A 25,330-nucleotide genomic window follows, 5' to 3' on the forward strand; every position below is an offset into this window, starting at 1 on the left:
CATCTGTAAAAGAGGAATAGTACCTTCTTTCATAAGCTTCCCTGGTGGCTCAGTGGTAAAGAACCTGCCTGCAATGCACAAGATGTAAGAGATGCGGGTTTGATCCCTGGGTTGGGAAGATTCCGGGAGAAGGAAATGGCAACCCACTCCAGAATTCTTGCCTGGAGGATCCCATGGACAGGGAGCCTGGCGGGCTACAGTTCATAGTGTCACAAAGAGTTGGACGTGACTGAAGTGACTTAGCACACACGCATACACCTTCTTTCACAGGGTTTGCAAAGGATCAAACTGCTAGTAGGACATAAATTAAGCTATTTATTGACTAACCAATATTTTGAAGTGTCTACTTTAAGAAGACCTTTCTATAGGTAAGTAACTTATAGAAAGCACCTAGAGCAGTATTAGCATATAAGAAATGCTCAGTAATGGTAGCTGTTATCACTGATGCGGAAAATCAAACCAATATAAAACTTGTTAAAACGGGGAAAAAGATACTTATTTTTCAATCAAAGACACAAAATTTAACTTTCAGCATCCAAATTACATGATTCCCTCCAGCACTAAAAATTTAGCCCTCAAGTCTATATTTTTATGGGGACAAGTAATTTTAAAACCAAGATCAAACTGTCACAAAAGATAAGCACCTATTCAAAATAGAGAGACTAATTGAGTTGTCTTGAAAAAATAATAACTGAAACAAGTGCCTGGTTGCTATAAAGCAACAATGTGGTTTTTCTGTAAAATTTTATAGAAAAATGCAAGTTTTATTTCTTGCCATTTAACCATTTTAAGTAGAAATGTATTGGTGATAGGCAGGAATTCACAGATGATTGCCACACAAAGAGAAAAATACCTAAGAGGAATATTTGCTTTACATAGCTAGTGCTTCAGTAAAGATTTGAGCCTCACACTAATCATTAGGAGAAAATGGGTTGACTTCCAAGCATGGAAAAAGACTGCCAGTGATAAACGGCAAATCTTACTTTTTCCTCGTCGTCTCATTTATCGTAACCCTTAATTGATAGATGGTGGTATGTGGATGCTACAGTGCAGAGTACACAAAATACTATGGGAAGACAAAGACAGGCCAATAACTCCTACAGAGCCAGAAGAGGCTTTGGAAAGGAGATGGGTTTATCCAACTTTTACCAAGTATGTAAGCATGTCTCGAATATTCCTGATTGTCCTTGATTTTTCTCTGAATTCTAAATATGTCATTTAGTGATTCAACTGTCCTTCACTGCTTTTGCTGATGTGCAAACTTAGATGGGCCCCCCCTTAATTTTAATATTTATTTATTTGGCTGCCCAGAGTTTTAGTTGTGCCATGCAGTATCTTTTAGTTGAGGCATGCAAATTCTTAGTTGAGGCATGTGGGATCTAGTTCCCTGACCAGTGATTGAACCCAGGCTTCCTGCATTGGGAGTATGGAGTCTTAGCCACCGGACCACCAGGGAAGTCACTTTTTTGTTGTTGTTTTTTAATCCAAGGCTTTGATATTTTAAACGGCAGGGAATTGAGGCTACATTTGTTTGACTAAACATCACTTAACGCTCCTTCTAATTCTAGAGTTTTGTGATTTTAAAAATTACTGCTCATTGCATTACCTACTATATAACACATCAGTTTAAATGTGTTTGTTAATCTATAGCCTACTAACACTGAGAATTTTTTTTTTCCTTCACTGCCATTTATCTCAAAAATTAATAGTTGGGAAGAACTCATAAGAATGTTTACAGAAGTGTGTCTCACGAAGAAACTGAGTCCATAGCTGTGAAAGTTTGATAGCTATTTCTTTCCTATGACGGGCTAAGAATTACCTTTTTATAACCACCTTTAACTGTCTTTCCAACCATATGAAACAAACATGTTTTTAAACAAAAGACATTCAGATATTTGAAGACAATTTTAACAACCCTTTACCTTGAGTCATTGATACTGTTCTTTCCTATATAAGTACCTAGTGCTATACGTTTGCCTCTAAGCACTGCTATAGGTGCATCCTATTTGGAAACACATTTCGTTTCTATTTGATTGAAAATACTTCCCAATTACTCTTTTCATTTCTGTCACGTGGGTTATTTGGTAAAATTCACCAGTGTGCCCATTTGGGCCTGGGTGTTTTCTTTTTGCAAAGTTTTTGTTGGTGGTGATGATATTGTGTTTTGAATGTATACTATTAATTTGATGTCTTTAATAGATATAGGGCTGTTCAGGTCATCTATTTCTCCCTGCATGAATTCTGGTAGTTAGTGTCTTCCTAGGAATTGGTCCATTTCATCTAAGTTCTCAAATTTATGGGCAGAAGCTGTTTGTAGTATTCTCTCATAAGCCCTGTAAAATCCATGAGGTCAGCAGTCATGCGCTCCTCTTTCCTTTTTGATACTGATAATTTATGTTTTTTCCTTGGTTAGCCTTGCTATAAGTTTATCATTTTATTAATCATGTTTAGAAACTTTTCATTTTGTTGATTTTTCTTTATCATTTTCCCATTTTCATTATTTTTTTACTTCCTAATTTTTATTATTTACTTTCTTCAGCATGCTTGAAGTTTAATTTGCACTTCTCTAGTTTCACAAGGTAGAAACTTCAGTTACTGACTTCAGGTTTTTTCCTAACATAAACATTTAATGCTAATTTCCTTCCAGGAATTATCTTAGCTCCATCCCACACGTTCCTGGTGGCTCAGTCAATAAAGCACCTACCTGCAATGCAGGTGACACAGGTTCAATCCCTGGGTTGGGAAGATCCCCTGGAGAAGGGAATAGCTACCCACTCCAGTATTCTTGCCTGGAGAATTCCAAGGACAGAGGAGCCTGGTGGGCTACAGTCCATGGGGTCACAAAGAGTCAAATGTGACTGACTAACACTTTCACACATTTTTATAGACTATATTTTTACTTTTTGTTTAAAAAAGTATTTTTAAATTTTTCATGAGACTTCTTTGATGCATGCATTATTTGAAGTGTGTTATTTTCCAAATATTTGAGAATTTTCACACTATCTTTTTGTTATTAATTTCTATTTTAATTCCCCTGTTGTTTGAGAATGTATTTTGTATGACTGCCATTCTTTTAAATGTAAGGTGTTCCATATGGCCTAGAATGTGCCCCTGGGTTATTTAGAAGCGTGTTATTCAGTTACAATATATTTTTCCAAATATATTTGTTGTAATTTAATTCCATTATGATCAAGAACATTCTTGGTATGATGTCAACCCTTTTAAACTAACTGACTTGTTTTCTTACCCAGAATATGGTCTATCTTAATAACTGACCTGGGTGTGCCAGAAAAGAACATGTATTCTGGTTTTGTTGGGTTCGATAGTGTTATACATACATACATACATACATATATATATACACACACATATATATAGTGTCGTGTGTGTGTGTGTGTTAGTCGCTCAATTGTGTCTGACTCTTTGCAAACCATAGCCCACCAGGCTTCTCCATGGAATTTTCCAGGCAAGAATACTGGAGTGGGTTGCCATTCCTTCTCCATATAGTGTTATCTATATTTATAAATATATACAAATATATATTTATATATATATATATAAATAGTTTTCTATAAGTATCAATTAGGTCAAGCTGGTTGATACTGCTGTTTAAGCCTTACACATCTTTATTGGTTTGTTTTCTACTTGGGGTATATATCTTACAAACCCCAACTCCATTGTTATTATTTTTACTTAAATAATTATCTTTTTAAAAACATTTAAATTAAAAAGGGCTTATACCTTTTCACAGGTGGTTACCATTTCTGGTGCTCTTTATTTCCACTTGGTATTATTTTCCTCTTCCTGAGGACTTTTAACATTTCTTGTAGTGTAGGTCTAAAAGTTAATAATTAAGCTTTTGCATGTCTGAAAATGTTTATTTCACTATTTTTTGGAAAAATATTTTCACTAATTAATATATTTTTCTAAGTTAACAGTTTTTTCTTTCATTAAAGACACTGTTCCACTAGTGTCTGGTTTGCATTGCTTTTGATGAAAAGTCTGCTGTAATTCTCTGTTCCTCTAAATTTATAGTTTCTTTGTTCTCATTTTAAAATCTTTCTCTTTATTATTGGTTTTAAATTATCTGATTATATTGTGCCTTGGTATAATTTTCTTCATCTTTTTCTTCTTTGGATAACTGCTATACATTTACTGAACCACTGAGATTCGTGGACTTATGGTTTTCATCAAATTTAGCAAACTTTCAGCCATTTTAAAAAATATCTTTCTTCTGTTCCCCTTTTCCCTTGGATAATCTAATCATACATATATTTGGCTGTGTAAAGTTATCCCACAGCTTACTGATGGGCTTTTTCCCCCAGGCACTGTGTGTGTGTATTTTATATAATTTATATTGCTGGGTCTTCAAGTTCAGTATCTAGTCTGTTGTTAATCCTGCCCATTGCATTTTTCATTTCAGATGTTTGTTGTCTCTAGAAGAGACAGTTTTATAGCTCTCATGTCTCTCCTTAACAGATTAATGCTTCCTCTATTATCTTGAACATACAAAACTAGCTTTAATCATAGTTCTAATATCTTCATTTAGTGAATATGTTTATTAAAATCTTATTAAATAAAAATCTGGTTATTAAATTTGTTTATTAATATCTGGTTATTAAATCTGTTTCATTTCTGAGTCCATTTTGTTGACTGAATTTTCTCCTAACCTCTGAAATTTCCTGTTTCTTTGCGTATCTGGTAAATTTTGATTGGATGCTAGATACTGTTTACTTTATCTTGTTAGGTACTGGATTTATGTGTTTCTTTAAATATTCTTGAGCTTTGTTCTGGGCTGCATTTGAGCAACTAGAAACAATTTGACCCTTCATTTATTTAATGTTTTGGCCATACCATGTAGTATATGGGATCTAAGCCTAACCAGGGATTAAACCCATGCCCCCTGCAACTGAAGCACAGAGTCTTAATCACTGGACCACCATGGAAGTTCCACAATTTGATCCTTTAAACCAGGAGTCCACAAATTATGGTCCATAAGTCAAATCTGGCTCACAGTCTATTTCTGTAAATAAAGTTTTATTTTAGAATACAACCACCCCCATTCATTTACATATTGCCTATTGCTGCTTCATCATTACAATGGCAGAGCTAAGTAGTTGCAATAGAGGTCATATATGCCTGCAAAACCCAAAGTATTTTCATTTGGCCCTTTATTTAAAAAGTTTTATGATTCCTCTTTAATGGCTTACTTTTAAGATTTTTCAGGTAGGAACAGAACAGCCTTTTGTCTAGGATTAGTTCTGCCTCACCACTGAGGCAGTACTTGGGAAGTCTTTTCCCAAGACCTGGGGAGTTCTCTCCTAAGCATGCACTAATCAGTACTTAGCTCAAAACTCCAGGGGAACCCGCTAGAGATCTCCAGAACTCTCTCTCTGTGTAACTCTCTTCTCATCCTCTGTCCTGAAAATTCTAGCTGCCTCAATCCCCTGAATTCCCAGTTCTATCCCAGCTCTATCATCTCAATTCAGGGTGACTACTGAGCTGTGTTTGGGTTCTCCTCTCACACTGTGTCCTTGGGTACAACATTTGTTTCCTTTATCTCATGGTTAGCTGTCTTATGCCATTTGTCATCCAAAGTCTGAAAATCTTTTGTTTCACACATTTTATGGAGTTTTGTCTGCTTTGATAAGGCAGGACAGTAAATTCGGTTCCTGTTCCTACATCATGTTTCAACTCCTTACATTTGCATCAGTGCTTTATATTTACAAAGAAGTACTGACAAATCTAAATTATCTCATTTCATCCTCTTTACACTGCTAAACTGTAGATATTACCAAAAAATACAAAAAATTGTCTGGGGTCATATTATAGAGCAGTCCATGTCTCCTAGTTATTTTCTCTTCCATAAATATATATAATTTTTCAAAATTTACTATATGTAATGATGTAAATAATAAAAGATTATCTTCTGTACAAAGTATACTATAAAATAATTTATTATGAGCATCTCACACTTATAATACCAAGCAATACTGGATTAAAGAATTATTTTTTTTAAGGAGTAATACATATTAATCTTTTTTTTTTTTTAACTTTATTTTGCTTTACAATACTGTATTGGTTTTGCCATACATTGACATGAATGTTCCTTCACTGGGGTTTTGCTTAAAGAATTAATAGTTACTGAATGCTGCTAATGGCTAGGTCTATCACCTCAATTAATCCTTATAAGCCTCGTAATTATTATTACTGCAATTTTACAAAAGACAAACTGTGACTAAGAAAGCTTCATTAGGTTGCTTATAGCATACTCACTGGAATCACAGCCAGAACTCAAGCCAGGCTACGCCTGGTTGGAAAACTTGTGGTATCCACCATGCTGTCTGCTCTCTAATTTACAGCTCTTAAAAAGGGCACTTACGGAACTGAATTGATAGGACACTAAATCTTCAGCAACAACATGACATTAGGAATCATTTACTAAAATTACCAAGATCTATTCATTCTTACCAAAGAATTTCTAACCAAATAAGCACTGAAAAGAAAGTGAAGCATATTCTCAGAACAAATTTCATACCTAGTTTTTCTCCCAGTCATCCTTAGAAATATACAGATGATTGACATTTTCATTACCTTTTTTTTTTTTTTTTACTTACCTATCTTTGTGGTCAGGAGGCAACAAGAGAAGGTTGTATTGGGCAAAGTCAGTAACTACTACACAATCCATTTTCCCATCCCACTTTCCCATCTTTGTAAACCAAACACACAAAAACGCCCACCCTCATGGAGTTCATCTTCAAGTGAAAGGGAGAACAACAAGTAACATATATACGAGAAAGTGGTTAAGAAAAATAAAGTACTGGAGGGAAGGGAAGTACTAGGGGTATAAGGCAGGGAGAAACAGGGGTAATTTGAACTAAGCTAGTCAGAGAAGGCCTCGATGAAGCAATGACAGTTTTGTGAAGATTTGAAGATAAGGAAGCAAGTCATGTGGCTATTTGTGGGAAAAGTACCTGCAAAACCCCAATGAAGGAACAAGAATATTGGTGTGGCTGAAGCAGTGAGCGAGGACAAGCAGTGATAGGCTGGGTTAGATCAGAGGTAATGGGGGCCCATATCATGTAAAAGTTGATAAGCCTCTGTGAAGAGAAGCACTGGAGTCACTGGAGCAGAAAAGTAACATGATCAGACTTAGGAGTTTTAAATAATTTATCTGGCTGTCATTTGAAGAATGGATTATAAGGGGAAAGCATAAAAGCAGGGAAGCCAGTTAGGAGGCTATTTTAATAAGACGAAGGCTTGAACCAGTATGGTAGTGAAAGACGTGGCAAGCAGCAGTCATCTTCTGGATATATTTTAGGTAGAGTTGACAGTATTTCCTGATACAGGGGATGACTAAAAGATGTAACGATAGTGTCATAAAGACTATGTGAGCAACTGGAGAAATGTAGTTGCCATATACTGAGACAAGGAAAACTAATGAAGAAAGTTTAGCTGAAGTAGAGAGTATTAGCCATTTAATACTGTAAATGGTTTCAGTGATAGAGGGAATAATTCATTTCCCAGGTTAAAAATAAATGTTTAGATTTCAATGAATTAAAAAAAAAAACTACCACGAAACAGGAGATCTTCATGTTTTTCTTTCATATGCTACAAAGAAAAAGTTATCGAACAGAAATATAGCTACTCCAAATGATAAAATGAGAATAAAGCTAAATTCTCCCAATCTGCAATTCTCCATTCATTTCTTCTATTTGACAGATTTTCACAGATAAGTGAAATAGAATTTGTTATACCTCATTAGTCAAACCATTCACATTAATGGCTTTCTCCTGGGGTGCTGTGCCCCTCTTACCATCTGCCACAACAATGTGAAGACTGTGAGGCCCAACAGGATGGATGTATGTACAACCTCAGATCCACGGAAGGCACTTTGCTCCTGCTAATCATCACCCTGATAGGAAGTCACCCAAAGAAACAGATGGCCCTAGCCCAAGATGTGTAATTCAAGCTTTCTCAAAAACAATTATCACCTAACAGTATCAGAAAAAGTGAAACCATCCTTAAAAAATAAGAACCAAGTAATACAAAAAAAGTTTTCCTCTAAAAGTTCTCTAGAAAAAAATTTTCATGTAATTAGAAAATATAAAAGGTTGGAGGTGAAGGACAGAAAAAATTAAAATACCAACTTACAAAAGCCAGTGATGACTATGTTCCCTCGAGTAGGCAGGGAAAAACCTAAAAACAAAAAAAAAAATTATTAGTTCTATATAGTAGTTGTGTGCACATTTTAAATTGTACCTTTACTGAGATAACTGCAAATTCCACATGAAGTTTTGAGAGAGATCTTAAGTATTCTTTACTCAGCTTCTTCAGTGGTAACATTTCACAAAACTAAAGTACTATATCACAATCAATATACACGTGTTTGTGTGTACATATATATGTATTATACAATATACTGGTCTCTTGAGATTTCCCCAGTTTCATTTTACCTATTTGTAGTGTATTTAGTTCTATAGAATTTTATCACCTGTGAACTCACTGATCCCCTCTACAGCCAAGACACTGAACAGTTCATCAACACAAGTTTCTCTCAGGTCATCCTTTCAAAATAAGCACACCTATCTTTTTTCCTACAACCTCCCTCTGTCCCTAACACTAAAATAACATTCATTTGTGAATAATCATTTCACTTATTATGTGTTGAGTCTACTATGTAGTTATATGTCAAGTCATAAATAAAAGAATTCTGTCCTTCTGCGTTAAAGAATAAGTTTCAGTTTAAGGAAGAAATTATCTAGAGAGAGGTTTTTTCCTTGTTACCTTAACATACACTACTCATTTCAAAAATCAAAAGGTAAAAGGTAAGCTAAAGTAGGGTCTGCACTCAAAGATTCCACAATTTCAATATTTAAAGTATCCTTTTCAGAGCAGTTTTAGGTTCATGGTAAAAATGATGCAAAGGTGTTTTTAATTTCAAATTTCTATTTGTCTATTGCTAGTATACAGAAAAGCAACTGGCTTTTGTATAATAAATCTGTATCCTACAATGTTACTGTCATTATTTATTGGTTTTGGTAGTAGGGTAATGCTAGCCTCACAGAATGAGTTTAAAAATATTCCCTCTATCTTTTGAAAGTAATTATAGAGAATTGGCATAACTTCTTCCTTAAATGTTTGGAAGAATTCACCAGTAAAACCACCTGAGCCTGGTGCTTTCTGTTTTGGAAGGGAATTATTTGAATTATTTAATTGAGAAATCATCTTCAATTATCTATTTCTTCTTCTGTGTTTTGGCAGACTGTTTAAATTTAAAGAGTTGGTCCATTGCATCTAGGCTATCAAATCTGTGGGCACTGAGTAGTTCATTGTATTCCTTTATTATCCTTTTAATGTCCAAGGCATCTGATGTCCCTTCATTTCTGATATTAGTAATCTGTACCCTCCCTCTTCTTAGTCTCATTAGAGACATCAATTTTACTGATCTCTCAAACAAAACCAATTTTGATGTCATTGATTTTTTTTCTATTGACATCCTATTCTCAATTTTATTGATTTTTCTGCTTATTCTTTTCTTCTGCTTACTTTAGATTTAGTTTGCTCTTTGTCTAGTTTTTTTAAGGTAGGAACACAGATTAATGGTTCTTCTTTCCTAACATATCCATTTCCTATATCACAATCAATATACACGTGTGTGTGTGTGTACATACATATGTATTATACAATATACTGGTAGAAAAAAAAATAAAAAGCTGGCTAGTTCTCTGGCCTTTTCTCATAAGGGCGCTAATCCCACTCACAAAGGCTCAACCCCTCGTGATCTAAATACCTCCCAAAGCCCCATCTTCAAATATCCCCACATTGGGTATAAGAAATTCAACATATAAATTTTGACTGGATATAAACATTTGGTACATTGTAATGACCTTTTATAGACATGAAGACAATTTAGTCATTTCTGAAAGATCTCACTCTCTACAAAATCTCACACCAAAACAACAAGAGCTAGGGGAGAAAGCTGGGTAGACTACTCAAACCCTATACAACTTGGTAATCAGAGAGCTAACCAAATAATTATGGATACCTTGACTTAACTTGGACAGCCACAGTAGGCAGCTCAGTGTAACTAGAGAGTGCTCAGGTAATATTAAAAATGCAGCAAAACAACACAGTGGAAAGGCTACTGCAGGAGAAGTGGGGTCTCACAGCTAGGGAGAGTGACATTACTGTAATTCTGTCAGTTTAGACTCAGCTGAGTTCCATAGCCTCCACAACTCCAGAATCTTCCTACATCTCATTATTTCCCACTTTTGCCACTACCTTCCAAATGAAATCTCATTTCCCACACTTGTAGATACAGCTCTCTCTGCTAACATCCCTACATCATGCTTCATGAGAGAGAAAAGGAAAAATTACTGGATAGAGCATCTTATCTTCCCAATGCTAAATCGACAAACTACCCTTCCTAGCACAAAGATCAAAACCAGCTCTCCATCCAAAGCTTTCTCTCCATGATTATCCTCTCCCTTTCTACTAGAGGTGCTTTTCCCCAACATACAATCATGCTCTGGTATTTAATAAACAAAATTTTCACTGACCTTGCATTGCCTTCTAGGTTCCACTGGGTTTCCAAACTAACTTTCTCAAATCAGCTTAACGGAAAAGAATTGAAAACCGGTAATCCCCATTTCCTCACCTCCCATTCACTTTCCAACCTATTCCCTTGGCTCTTATCTCCAACACTCTATCAAAGGATCCTTATCAAGGTCCCCAAAGCCAATTCTTATTATCCTCATTTAAAAAATCAGGACACTGAAGCTCAAGAGAGATTATTAAGTTGAGATAGTAAAGATACTTACCTTCCCCTGGAGATAAGCAAGAGCCCAGGGCTGCCCCAAAGCACCCTTTACAGGATATTAGACTGAGGTCTTTATTGTCCAGGGACTCCCACCTCTTTCCTTCCTCATGTCACCTTCCCTATATTAAATCTCTGATTTATTCCTTGAAATACCCCATTGCATTTCATCATTTTAATAGAGAAAAAGTCTTTGCTTAACCTATGAATATGTTCTGTGTAGGCCACTTAGTGTATACTATATTGGTCACAACAACCTGAGAATAGGTGGTTTTATCCCTTTTATACATGAGAATTTTGGCTCAGAAAGAATAAAAACTTTTCCAATATCAGACAGTTTATTAACAAGTAGAGCTAACATTTGACCTCATCACCCAGATTCTGTGCCCCAAGCTGACTGCCCTTCATGACGGTTAGATCTCAGAGTTTCTTAGTTGCTATTACATGGTAACAAGAAGTCACTCACGAGGAAGTACATACTACTTGGTTACCTCTAAAGTTCAAAAACAGACAAAACTAATCTACAGTGATGGAAATCAAAAGAGTTTACTTCTAGGGGAGGTACTGGCTAGGAAGTGGGAGAATTTTCTCTTTCTGGATGGATGTAATATTGTCTGTCTTCATGCAGTGATTATACAGGTGACATACATTTTTAAAAATCATCAGGCTGTATATTTAAGACTGATACACTTTATACGTTTCCCCTACCCATGTATTTCATACCTCAGCAGAAAAAGTAGCATACTGTTAATGTAAGTGAAGCAATTTTAATGTTGTGTTTTATTTAAAAAAATACATGTTTAATAATTTTACTTGACTATTTTTAGTACCAAGGTGGGCTGACATAGAAGAAATAGCAATAACTTTTGAATCAGACAAACCAGTTTTGTCACTTACTAACTATACTGTTGTCAGGCAAGTTTCTTAATCTCTTTGATACTGAGTTTCTTCACAATTTAAAACTGAGACAATAACACTTACTTTGCAAAATTGTAGCACAATTATAGTAGGTATTTAACAGTGGTAGCTATTTAGCAATAGCTCTTTGTATGTAAGTATCACAGCAGGTACAAGAACCCTATCTCTAAGAACCTGACCAACTGGAAGTGACATTGAGATATAAAGATTAATGATGAAAGGGAAGAATTTAACAAGGGCTATGGATTACAAATTACAGGGTTCCTGTCTAGCTAGTAGGATTGTGGAGTGAGTGTTCTCCGAACAGAGCCTGAAATTTTTCAGAAAATTCACTTAAGGCTGAGGAAATTGCACAAAGATAAAGCATAGCCTCATATACAGTGCAGTGACTTCAGATTTTAATGAGCAGTTAATATCAGTTGTGTCACTGGTCTAATTCTGAGGAGGAAGACTATAAGGCTAGAAAAGTAACCTGGAACTAAATAAATGGCCACTGTCAGGTTAAGAAGTCAAGAACCTGTTTTTTTTCCTGAAGTCCTGGGATGTACTGAAAGAAAATCCCAAGGGAATGACCCCAGTGGTTATTACACATGATAGGGAAGGAAACTCTCAATATGGAGGGAGGGTAAATAATCGTTCAATATTAAACTGTACAGCAAAGGAGGGGAAGAACTAGGAGCTGAACTCAGGCAGTCTGGCTCCTGAGTCAGAATTCCAATAAAAATAGAAAGAATAAAAGAAATGGAAAACCACCACTAGAATACTACAATAATAACTGCTACAGGCAAGGTCAGTTAAATACTAAAACAGTGGACAAAACTTTTAAGGAGAAACAGGGCATTTACACAATCTCAAAATGAATCCCTCAATATATTATGGTAGTTTTAATATATACTCACAAGTCATTTGATATTTTTCCCTCTCTTTACCTTGAATGTTAAATTGCTTCTAACAGAAAGAGTGTAAAAAATGAAAAATAGAAATGTTACAATGGAGAAGCCTGGGAGATGCTACTTAAACTATGTGATCAAGGTTAACGTGTTGATATCGGTATCATGTGCCCTCAGATATGATGCAATAAGGATACAATATTTCTTTGGTATGCTTCTTTTGAAGTCCATAACCTCAGTCTAATTTTGAGTAAACATCAGACAAACCCAAACTGATGAACCCTGTATAAAATACTTGACCAGTACTCTTCAAAAAGGCAAGGTAATGAAAAACAAGAAAAGACTCAAAACCTATCATGGATTAGAGTAGATTAGGGAGACATGGCAACTAAATGTAATGTGGTATATGGATTATATCCTGTTAATGTGGTATATGGATTATATCCTGGAACAGATTGGTGGAAAAACTGGAGAAATGTGAATAATGTATATAGTTCATAGTATTGTGCCAACATTAAATGCTTAATTTTGGTAAATGCATCATGGCTATGTAATCTGTTAACATTAGAGGAAGCTAGGTGACACATATACAAGAACACTTTACACTATTTTTGCAACTTCTCTGTAAATCTAAAATTATTTCATAATAAAAAGGGTTTTAAAATTTTGATACACCTTTGTGAAAACAAATTTCAGTAAACTAGAAATAATAAGTTTCTTACTTTGGTAAAGAGTATCTACAAGAGAATGTCCAGTAAACATCATCCTTAAAAAAGAGATACTCTCCTCTAGGATTAGGAAAACGCAAGGATGTCCATTTCTAACACTTTTGTTAAAGTCTGTTCCAAGGTTTCTAGCCAGTGCAATAAGGCAAGAAAAAAAAAAAGGAACAGAGATTAGAAAGAAAAATTTAAACTTTTTATATAGATGACATGATGGTACATACTACCAGAACTGAAAAGTGAATTTAGCAAGACCCAAAAGTAAGGACTAAAAGTATAAAGCTTCTACAGGAAACAATAAGTAAATGTCTTCAGGATCTTGATGGAGGGCAACAATGAAGGTGGAAGAAAATTCTGTGGACAGGATACAAAAAAGCACCTTCTACCCTTTCTACCCTCCCACCCCCCAAAAAACACTGATACATTGGACTTCAAAAAAACCGATCTGCTCATCCAAAGGCACTATTTAAGGGATAAGAGAGGTAGAAAATATATGCAAATATGTACCTGATTAAGGTTTCCTATTCAAAACACATAAGGAGTTAAAAATCACTAACAAAAGATAACCTAATTAAAATAAGTGGGCAAAAGACCTACATAGACACTTCATAAAAGAAACTGGAATGGCCAAAAAAGATATAAAAGGATGTTCAACATTATTATTATTCATGGAAATGCAACCAACTTACCCAAAGACCATCAATTCAGCTCCCTGGTACATATCCAAGGGATAAGAGTATATATATTCACCAAAGACAGTTTCAAGAACATCTATGGCAATTTTATTTATAATGGTTGAAATCTGAAAACAACTCTTATGTTTATCAACAGGAAAAAAGGTAAATAAATTGTAGTGTATGCAATATTATAGAAGAGGCATCACCAAACTTTCTCTTCAAAGGATCATATAAAATATAGGTTAGGCTTTGTGGGCCATATGGTCTCTGTTATAACTACCCAACTCTGCTCAATGGACATGGCTATGTTCAATAAAATCTCATATATGAAAATATATTATGGGTTGGAGCTAGCTCATAGTTTGTCACCCCTTGCAACTTTTACATGCAAGCCATACACTTTATTCTTATGTCTTCATTGTTTGTAAATTACAGCTCAATTTGAAGAAGAAAAAAAAAATTTAGACAAAGTTCAGAATACAGATCTGAAGAAATTACCTAGAATTCAACATGAACAAAAATGTATAATATATAAAAAAGGTATGTTAAAAGAGATGGACGACAGAGTGACAAAGTCTAACAGAAGTCTAATCAGAGTTCTTGAAGGAAAGAATGGGGAAAAATGGAGGAAAAGCAATACTGAAAGACATAAAAGGTAAAACTTTTAAGAAGTGATGAAAAACAAACCTTAGAGACAGGAACACAATAAATCCAGGATCAATGAAATGTCCGCACCGAGACACGTTCTGTCACGAAGCTGTAGAGAACAAAAGAGATCTTAAAATCAGCCAAAACAAACAAATTACCAACAAATAACAGTTATTTGAACTAACTGTAACACTGAAAGTAGAAGTCACTGGAATGTCACCTTCAAAGGGCTGAGAAAGATACTGCTGGCCGGGAAACAGATGTCTAACAAAACTATCATTCAAAAATGAATGCAAAATAAAGCCATTTTCAGATAAAGTTTGCCATCAACTATCCCTTAATAAACAAACTTGTAAAATATATGTTTTAAGAAGAGAAAGATCTGAGGTGCAAGAAGGAATGACAAAACATGAAAAACAAAAACAGTAATGCCACATTCATAGGAGAAAAGAAATCAAGACGGAACTAAACTCTGGAAGACAACATTTAAGCTGGGAGACTAAACGCTTATCAAGGCAACTTCTGCTTCTTGATTCATTTGTAAAAGGAAAAAAATTGATAAACTTCAGATTACGTTGGTACACTAAAATTTTGAATGACACCACTAAAATAAATAAAATATGTGATTTTCATACTAGTGGAGAGGGAAGAAAATGGAGTAAGAAAAAATCCAAAAGGTAGCAAAGAAAAGGAAAAAAAAAAAAAAAAGATAGGACAAAAACAACCATAAAAGATAATGCTAACTTTCATCTTAAGTGCATCAGTTACTACATTAAATTCAATTGGACTGAAGATCCAGTTAAAAGACAGACTATCAGAGTGGATTAGAGAAAACTATCAGGTTTTACCTGTGAAAGAGATATTCTAAGCAAATGCTAACCAAGAGAGAGGTGTGACTAGGATATTATAAAACAAAATGGATCTTAAGGTAACAGGCATTTGGGTGAGGAGGCATAGAACACCACTACAGAATGACAAAAGATCTAATACACAGAGAATAAAAAGCAGTACGCACTCTTCTTGTATGCATGTAACGTGTATATACCTTCAACTTTTATAAAGCAAAGTTGACAGAATTGCTAAAAGAAACTGAGAAAATTCATTATTTTATTGTGACATTTTTATTATACCAATCTCAGCAATTAAACAAACCAAAAATTAGCAAGGTTAAAAAAGATTTGAACATTACAATTTTTATGCCTAACCTAAGACATATATATGTGTGTGTTCATTTACTTATATACCTACCTTGCCCCAAAAGTCTGTGAATATATATTCTTCTCAATTATTCAAGGAGCAGTTGAAAAACTAACCGTGAGGCCACAAAGCAATTCTTAAATTTCAAAGAACTGGTAGCACAGAACCCTAATTTGCTGACTATACCGCAAGCTTTAAAAAAAAATCAGTAACAAAAGGATAACTCATAAAACTTTCCACATTTGAAAATTGAAAATACTTAAAAAATCTCATAGGAAAAAGAAAAAAAAATCATAATGAAAAACGTTTTTAATTCTTAGAACTGAAAAATATACTATACATAAGACAAAAGTAAGGAAAAAATCTGTAGTCTTTGCAGGAAGAGACAAATAAATGACCAGAGAATCCAGAAATGAGCCCATGTATTTCTGGAAATATGTATATGAGAGAGGTGGCACCGCAAACCATTGGTACTGTGCATGGGAAAAAGCAAACAAATAAATATGTTCATTTATGTATACATATATTTATCAGATAAATTAAAGAAATGTGAAAAATGCAAACTTTAAAACTTTTAGAAAAAATTTTCAACATATATTTCCTTAATAATAAAGAATATCTCAAGACACAAAAGCACAAAGAAGAAATTGCCTGCAGTTTATGCAACCGAAGGGCCTGTATCTTGAACTGTTTTCCAACAGAAATTTCTGCAGTGATGGAAATGTTCTGTTATACAATACAGCTTAATATAAAGTAATACAGCATAATAAAATATAAGAGCCACTAGTCACATGTAGTTACTGAGCACTTGAAATGTGGCCTAGAGTGACTGAGGAACTGAAATTGTTGAAGTAAATATAACAAACAGCATGTTAGCATTTTAAACTCCTTGTAGAAGATGTTACATTTTCATATACTCTTCAGTATTCAATTTTTTTGTATAAAGAATTTGATTTTAGCTTACATTACTATATAAACTATAACTTCAATTTTGTAAAAATACATAAAAGTTGCTTTCTAGAAAGCAAGCACACTAAAATGTTCACAGTACTATCTGTGAATGATTTTTATTTTCTTCTAAATATTAACAAATTATTAAAGATATAAAACATATAAAGAATTCAATGAACACTGATGTATCCACAGAGTTTATGAAATAAAATATTATTAATATTCTTTAAATTCCCTAAGTACCTCTCTCTGGTCAGGACTTCTTTAAAGGAAAGCTGGGAAGCTTCAGGTTTCTTCATTTTGTGAAGCCCATGTTTTAATATACTTTCAGGAAAATTTAACATACAGACATATGTAGCATTTAACAAAGAGTTATAAAGTAAACACCCATGTAACTACTGCCAAGGTCAGGAGATACAGCATTTTCAGCGTCTCAAAACCTGCCCCCCGCCAAAACCTCACAGTGTGTTCCTTCATATTCACCCCTAAGAGATGACCACTAACTTGATTTTATGGCGTTAATTGCTTTACAATTTTTCTATACAGTCTTTAATGTCTACATATGCACCCCTAAACCACACCTTTATTTCATCAGGTTCTGAATTTCATATAGATGATATCATACAGTCTTCTTCAGCAACGTTTTTTTTTTTTTTCTCAACGTTATTACGACGCATTTGTATTAAGACACAAAACTACTTTATTCACTACTGTGCTGGGTGGGCTCCATTTTAGGACTGGAGTATAATTTATCTTCCTCCTTCAGATGGACATGGAGATTGCTTCCAAGCTTCTGAGTTTTACAAACAACACCATAGCCAAACTTCTTGTACACGTCTGCTTGTGTATATGTATGAAAATTTATCTAGGGCAGTGGCTTTCAAACTTTTTCGACCATGACTCATCTTAAGGAATGACGTTTTACATCATGACACACATGTGTGTGTATAAAACTGAGAGAAGGAAAAAAAAAGTTTCATAAAGCAAATACCCTATGACCTGAGACACATTCTAATGATTTTCTATTCTCTGTTAGTTCGCGTTTTACAAATTCTGATCACTCGCCACTTAATTGTTTTCATGACCCACTAAACGGGTTTCAATCCTGTAAAAACATCACGGCTACAGGATAAATACCTAGGAGTGGAACTGCTGGGACGTGTAGTCCGGACATCGGACGTTGTCAACTTTTCTAGATCCTTAACTTTAACTAAACGTTCGTATCTAATTTACCACTCTATAATTTCAGGGCTAAAACTGTGAAACATCAGCTCGTTTTATCTTTTCCTTTGGTCGTTAAACAGTATTAATCACTTACCATGTGCTAAGTAGTCACTGGGCTCCGAGCGAGACTGATGGGTTAATATACGCGAGGGGGGTAGAGGGAGGACATAGGGACCAGGACCTTAGTGAGGCCCCAGAAAGCTCACAGGAGGGGCCTCCGATCCTGCCTGGGGAGGGAGGGGTTAGAGAAGGATTCCTGGAAGAAGGAGGACCTAAGCTGAGTGTTTCTATTTTTAATTTTTATTGGTTTCCTAAAACATAAAAGTAACACATTTGTTGAAGAAGAAGAAGAAGAAGAAAAAGCAATCAAAATTACAGGAGTATATTCATTAAGAAGTAAAAATCCCCAGCACTACCCTGAAAGTTTGATGCTGAGCATAAATAACCAAAGTTGCATTATCAGTTATCCTAATCATCTAGGAAATTTTCAAGAGCCCGCATTTTAGAATCGTCTTCGGTGCCTACCTGATAGGGTCCATAGGTCTAAATTTTGCATGAATCGAATCACATTTTCCATCATGGATGTAAACGCAAACATTTCATGTTTAGTCACATTATTACTTTGAAAAGACTTTCTCCCCCTGCCCCCCCACCAACCCCACCCCACCCCGGCCTTTTAGCAAGGTTAGAGTACCAGGTTTCAAAAACCGAGTCTATTTACCGCAAATCAACTACACGCGAGCGTTTCAAAAAGCGGCATGAAGAACAGCCGAGGCGGAAAAGAATTCGTTCTCGGAGCGGAGCTGGCTTGCCCGGAGACAATTTGTCAGAGTTTCACGCCGGGTCCCGAGGAGCCCGGACCCCCTCACGTACGCGGCGCGGCGGCACCGGCACACCCTCTGGAGCGCGGCACGGAGCCCAGCGCGGTGCCCGTTCCGCGGCAGTGTTGCCGCCCCGCAGCCGCAGGCCGGCCGCTGCCCCTCGGTTCCCCCTCTCAACTCGCCTCAAGCGCGGCTGCGAGCCTCCGCACCACCTACCCTGCAGGGTCCGGAGCCCCCCGGAACTCAAGCGCGGCAGCTCGGGCGTGCCGCCTCCGCGGCCATGACGGCGACCCAGGGAAGCGCCCCGTGCGCCAAGGCCCCGCGGTCCGAGCGGCTGCAAGGAGAGCCGCCCCGTCCGCCCGTCTGTCTGTCCGCTCTCCAGGAGAGTGAGGCCAGAATCCGCCCCACACGGGCTTAAATCAAGGCGTGGGGCGGTACCGACGGGCTGAATGACAAATGGCAGATGCCGTGGGCTTTTGCCGCCCTCGGCGGACGCGAGGATGGCTGCGCCGAGGAGGCCGCGCACAGGCGGAGCCCGGGAGCCGGAACGGCGCGGCCGCGGGGAGGGCGCTGGGGCCCCTGGCGGGGGCGTCACGTGGCAGGAGGAGGCCCCGCTGGGGAGCCAGGGGGTCGGCGGCCTGGGCGGAGGAAGAGGACCGGCGCCCAGACGCCTGGCCGATGCAGTCATCTGTACGGGGCTAAGCCAAGGTCGCCCAGGTGCAGAGCTGGCGCAGGTAGACCCGAACCAGCCTGGAGCCCCATACCGTAGCGGGGATGGTTCACTCAAGTTACCCCCAGGATGAACCGCCCGGAGCCAAATCAGAAATGAGAAACACGACAGATGCTAGGAGAATACTGCCATAGGCCAAACTTACCTCCTCTCTCCGTGCCGCGTGGAAATCATGGCAGCCTAACTGTGCCCACTCGTCCTGAGTCAGGCAGTGTGCTAAGCACTTCACAGGTAAACACACGGAGTCCTCACGACCCCCTCCCGGCAGAGAAATACTCCTCCTCCCGGTCTCACAGCTGGAGACAACTAAGGCACAGAAAAGATTAGAAGGAAATTATTTTACAGTTATGGAATCATACTGGGTGTGCTTGAAGTCATTTTAAAATGGTCTTTGGACTGGAGAAACAAGCAAACCTCCAGCGGTTGCTTTCTTCCCTGCAAGATACACATTGCTAAAAGAGGCCCATAAGCATTAAGTAAAACGACTTAGAGAGGCAGTTCACTAGGTATTTCAGACTCTCTCGTAGCTCTGAAATATGTTAACAACATCGTCCACGTCTATCCATCTTCTCCGCAGTCTCCGGATTTCCATCGCTTGTATTACTTTCAGCTTTGAGCACTCAGCACATTTACAAGTGCTCGACCGTCTTCTTCTCCCAGATGTTCACTCTTAATTCTATATTTAAATGAATTCAGTGTTCATCCTAACATATCCGTTCCTGAAATATTTTATTTCTTGAGGGACTGCTCTCTTTTTTCAAGCTGTTTTCTTAAGGAGCACTTATAGAGTAATGTTTTATCTGTTTCTCTCTACACATTAAACAAACAAACCAAAAACTTGGAGTGGGTCAATATTTTGGATTCACACCTCTCTTCAAAACCTAACAGAAAAAGAAGGCAATTTCTTCACTGATTTTTTTAATTAAGAAAGTATGATAACACATTCATAGGAGACTTGGAAAATACAGGAACAAAGTTACATATAGTTCTACAACATATTATAATCGTTTTTAAGTAGATAAATTAAGATTTTTAGTTTTAATATCAAACTCTCAAAAATTACTAGAATGAATAGATAGAAAAGTAGGAGGATATAGTAGACCTGAAAAGCACTATGAACCAATTCAACATAATTAAGATTTATATAATTTTCACACAGCAGCAAGATATAAATTCTATTCCCACAGACTATAAACCAGAAGACACTCGAACATATCCAGGAACAGAAAACAAGGTACAAAAATCTGTTTAAAGATATTGAAATCATACAGAGTCTGTTCTCTTATCACTGTGGAATCATGTTAGAAATCAATATCAAAAGATATTTGACAATAATTCACATATTCTCAAGTGCAATGTGACATTTACCAAGAGACTTAACTATTGAAACCCTCAATAAAGTTAAAAGACTGAAAAAAACAGAGGGTGGTTGAAGAGAAAATACTTCACTGATTTTTGACATTATAGATTTCTGTGGAGAGAGCTGAATCCTGTGTGATTTTCCCTGGGAAGTGATTTGATTTTTCTGCTTGGATAAAGAAAAGAATTCTTTATCATTAAAGCAGCTGTATATCCTTAATTGGGCTATATCTTAGTGTCAGTTTTTCTGTATCAATTTTCCCCCAGTAGATAGTATGATCTTTCAACTTATGGATTTCATTCTTCTTAGTGTAGTATCCCATTCATATTATAGATCTGAATAAATTTATCTTTCATTCATTGGCCTTTTCTACTTCAGAGTCACCCGTTAGTCTTATATTTGATTTTTATTTTCTATATCCATCTTTTGATTTGCATTCATTCTGATTCTCTAAACAATTCTGGTCTTTGGTTTTTCTAGCTTATTGGATTTTAAAATCATGTTCTTTTGAAAAATTGATTTTCTTAGCTATGCAATTTCCTTTTTCATCACATTCTTGTCTTATCCTTGAGCTACTTTGTGGAATCATACTCTTTCTCTGGTGAGTCAAACATATGTAAGGAGTATAAATGTCTGTTCCTTGGTTGTTTTTTCTTCCAGTCTTGCTTCTTCATCTACACAGTTTCCCTTGCTTCCCATTTATAACATGTTTACATAACAGCTATGTCATATCTTTTATCTTGCTTATCCTTAAAAGTTAACATCAGACCTTGTGTTTGCACTAACAAACAGAGTGAATTCCCGGTGCACTTTCCTCTTCACCTGAGATGTGTTTGTCTTCCCTATCCAGAGCTTCAGTTTCAGGGCTGAATGTTATTTCTGTCCATCCTTTCTGGGACTTGAGGGTTTCAGGAAGAAAGGGGACTGAGGAACTCAGATGGACGGTGAATACAGAGCCTTCTGTGGGAAAGTCAGCCATCACTTCTGAGGCTCCTTTAAGTCCTCACCAGCCCATTTTCAAGCCACTCAAGGGAATACTCCATGTCTATAAGTATTGATTCATTTGCCCGATTCAGCACAGTACTTCAGAGGGTGGCAAACTTTCTTGCTTTGGGCAAGATCCAACAGTGGTTTGTAAAGTTTCCCTGATGTGTCACAAGGACGCCACTTTCCCAGTTGGAGGATGTCTGTGAAAATTCTCAGACTTTGATCATCTTTTTCCTCAGTATGTCTTGCAGGAGAGTGGAAGGATATACACCACACATCTATCACAGAGTATTTGGTATCTTTGCTTTGCCATCACTTCTCACATTTTACATCACAAGGTTGTACTTCTTTCTTTGGTTGCTGTAGTTGAGGGATTTTGTTTTTTGCTTTCTTTTCTTTGTGTGGTCTAGGGTTTTTATTTATTTATTTTAGTGCTTCTGTGTCCCTTCTTTATCCCTAAGCCAGTCAATCAGCTTCTCTCTCTTGTTAGTAATGAAATATATGAAAAATCCTTTTTTCTCTTTTGGTTATTTCCACAAAGTTCTCTTTGAACATTAATATTGTGAGCTGGCAACTGTGATGCCCTCCTTTTCTCTAGGTTTTCCCTGAATGACACATGCCTTGGCATTACAATGTACCCCAAAAGTTCTAGAGCAAAGGCTGTAAACTCAAATCGATATGGAGTTTAAAACAAAAAAGAGCAAGACTATGTTAAAGTAAAAGGAACATTTTTTTTAATATAAGGGGCAGATGCTTATACAAAGCTTATACCAGCTCAGGCCAGCATTGCCAAATGTATGCCATTTTCAGCCATGATATATAGTGTTTCAACATCAAATTCCTTAATTTTGGAAGCATTATGGAAGCTAACTAAATTTATCTCAAGGCCAAACTGAACCAGTGTGTCACCAGTGTGGTCCCTTTTATAGAGAACTTATTCAGGATAAATCTTAAAATCATCATTTGTCTCTAAGTATTTTGAGATACAGTTTTATTCTGATTCTTCAATGACTTCCTAAAATGTCTTTAGCAAACATAAAGCTAGAAGATCCATGCTGACATATTTACAGTTCGAAACAATGTGTCAATACCCAACACTTTCAAATAGGTGTTACTTGAGTAACAGCTTTGATCATACTACAATTAATATCATGAGAGCAGAGAGTTTATATAGATCATGACCACAGTAACAAAATAGCAGGAAAAAAATATTTTTCAATTGATGCAGAAAAGATATTTGAAAAAATCCAAAACCCATTCTTGTGGGGCAAAAAAAAAAAAAAAGCTCAGAAAAAGAAAGGAACTTCTTCAACCTGATAATAGATGTATTTGTTTCCTATGGGTGCTACAATACACTAACTATCACAAATTTGTGGCTAAAATGAGAAATGTATTCTCTTACAGTGCTGGAGGCCAGAAGTCCGAAATCAAGGTGTCAGCGAGGCTTCACTCCCTCTAGTGGCTCTAGATGTGAATCCATCTCTCGCCTCTTCCAGCTTTCGGTAGCTGCTGGCATTCTCTGGCTTCCTTGGCTTCTGGCCACATCACTCCAGTCTGTGCATCTATTTTCACATTGCCTTTTCCTCTGTGAGCGTCCTGTGTGTTTTCCCGTCTGTGTCTATCTTATAAGAATACTTATCATTGGATGTAGGATGCACATGAATACGCCAGGATGATCTCTCTTCATCTCCAGATCTTTAAAGTATTACATCTACAAAGACACCCTCCTATTTTTCCCCCAAATAAAGTCACATTCACAGCTTCCAGGATTAGGATATAGATATATATTTTGAGAATTCATCTTTCAACCCTCTTATAATATGCCAAATCACAGTACCTTTGTTGTGGAAATTGACAAGCTGACTTTAAACTTTACATGGGAATGAACCTACAAGAATGAAAATGAAAAAGCAAGGCCTACTACAAAGCTACAATAATTAAGTCTGGATGGCATAAGGATAAATGGAACCATACGCTGAGTCCAGAAATAGACATATACATATATGATCTATCGATTTTGGACAGAGATACAACATAATTCCACTGGAAAAAGAGAAATGGTATGGGAACTGGTTATCTGTATGGAGAAAAAACTTACACTTAACATCATAGACAACTTTGAGTATTTGAAGAACTCATACAACACAAAGACAAACAATGTAATAAAACTGGGCATGCATGTATGCATGCAGTCGCTTTAGTCATGTTCGACTCTTTGCAACCCTATGGGAGCTCCTCTGTTCATGGGATTCTCTGGGCAAGAATACTGGAGTGGGTTGCCATGCCCTCCTCCAGGGTATCTTCCCAACCCAGGGATCAAAACTGTCTCTCTTATGTCCCCTGCATTGGCAGGTGGCTTTTTATCACTAGCTCCAGACTTAAAAACACACTTCACCAAAGAAGATATACGAATGGCCAATAAGCACATAAATGACACTTGACATCATTTCCTCATGACTAATGCAAATTAAAACCATAGTAAAATATACATACCAACTGGAATGGCTAAAGCTTAGAAGACTAACAATATCAAGTGCTGCCAATAAGGGAGAAAACTAGAATTCTCAGACATTGTTGGTGGGAATATAAAATGGTACAACCACTCTGGAAAATTGTTTTGAGTTTCATTTAACGTTAAACATGCATTTACTACTTGACCCTGCAATCCTATTCCTAGGTATTTATCCAAGAGAATTAATAATATGTCTACACAGACTTATACACAAATATCTGTGTTAGCCCCAAACTGAAAACAACCCCAATGTCAGTAGGAAAATGAGCAAACAGATGATCACCTCATAAGTAAATCTAAAAAGCATTATGCTGAGTAAAAGAAGCTATATATATAAAAGATTTACATACTATGTGATTCCATTTATATGAAATTTTAGGTAGAAAGTCTAACAGAGTGACAAAAAGCAGACCAATGCTTTCCCAGAATGGATGGAGGAGGAACATGAAAGAACTTTGTGGGATAGGAATGTTCTATATCTTGATCAGTGAGACTATTACCTGTGTGTGTATATATATATATATGTGTGTGTGTGTGTGTGTGTGTGTGTGTGTGTATGTGTGTGTGTGTATGTATATATCATACCTCCCCAAATGATACACTTAAAATAGCTAGATTTTGTTATAGATGTACATTGAACTCAGAAAAGTTTAAAGGAAATGTTCCTATTCTTCCTTGAATGGAATGGGGAGAAAAGAAATTATAGGAGACTATTTTTCTCTTCATCCATAGCAGTTTGAATTAGAAATCACCTTCTGCTTTTGTTGACTCTTTCATTAGTACTGCCTTGTACTTTATCAATTCATTTTCTCACCTGGAGGATTTAGACGACAGAGATGAAACTCAAATCCTCTGACTCCTAATCCAGTGTCCT

At 36.6% G+C, this 25,330-nt stretch overlaps 1 protein-coding gene across 4 annotated transcripts in view; it reads right to left on the minus strand.

Moving 5' to 3' along the window:
- PLAGL1 (PLAG1 like zinc finger 1) overlaps positions 1-19,229 on the minus strand; it is a 55,190-nt gene extending 35,961 nt beyond the window's left edge. For all 4 annotated transcript variants that reach the window (XM_052645776.1, XM_052645774.1, XM_052645777.1 and 1 more), the window contains exons 1-3: positions 19,084-19,229; positions 14,714-14,783; positions 8,155-8,199 (exon numbers count right to left, since the gene is read on the minus strand). The gene's annotated coding sequence lies outside the window, so the exon portion shown is untranslated. The remainder of the gene's footprint in view (positions 1-8,154; positions 8,200-14,713; positions 14,784-19,083) is intronic.
- Between the last annotated feature and the right edge of the window lie 6,101 nt (positions 19,230-25,330).

This window comes from Budorcas taxicolor, chromosome 9 (genome assembly GCF_023091745.1).
Source record: "Budorcas taxicolor isolate Tak-1 chromosome 9, Takin1.1, whole genome shotgun sequence".
NCBI lineage: Eukaryota > Metazoa > Chordata > Mammalia > Artiodactyla > Bovidae > Budorcas > Budorcas taxicolor.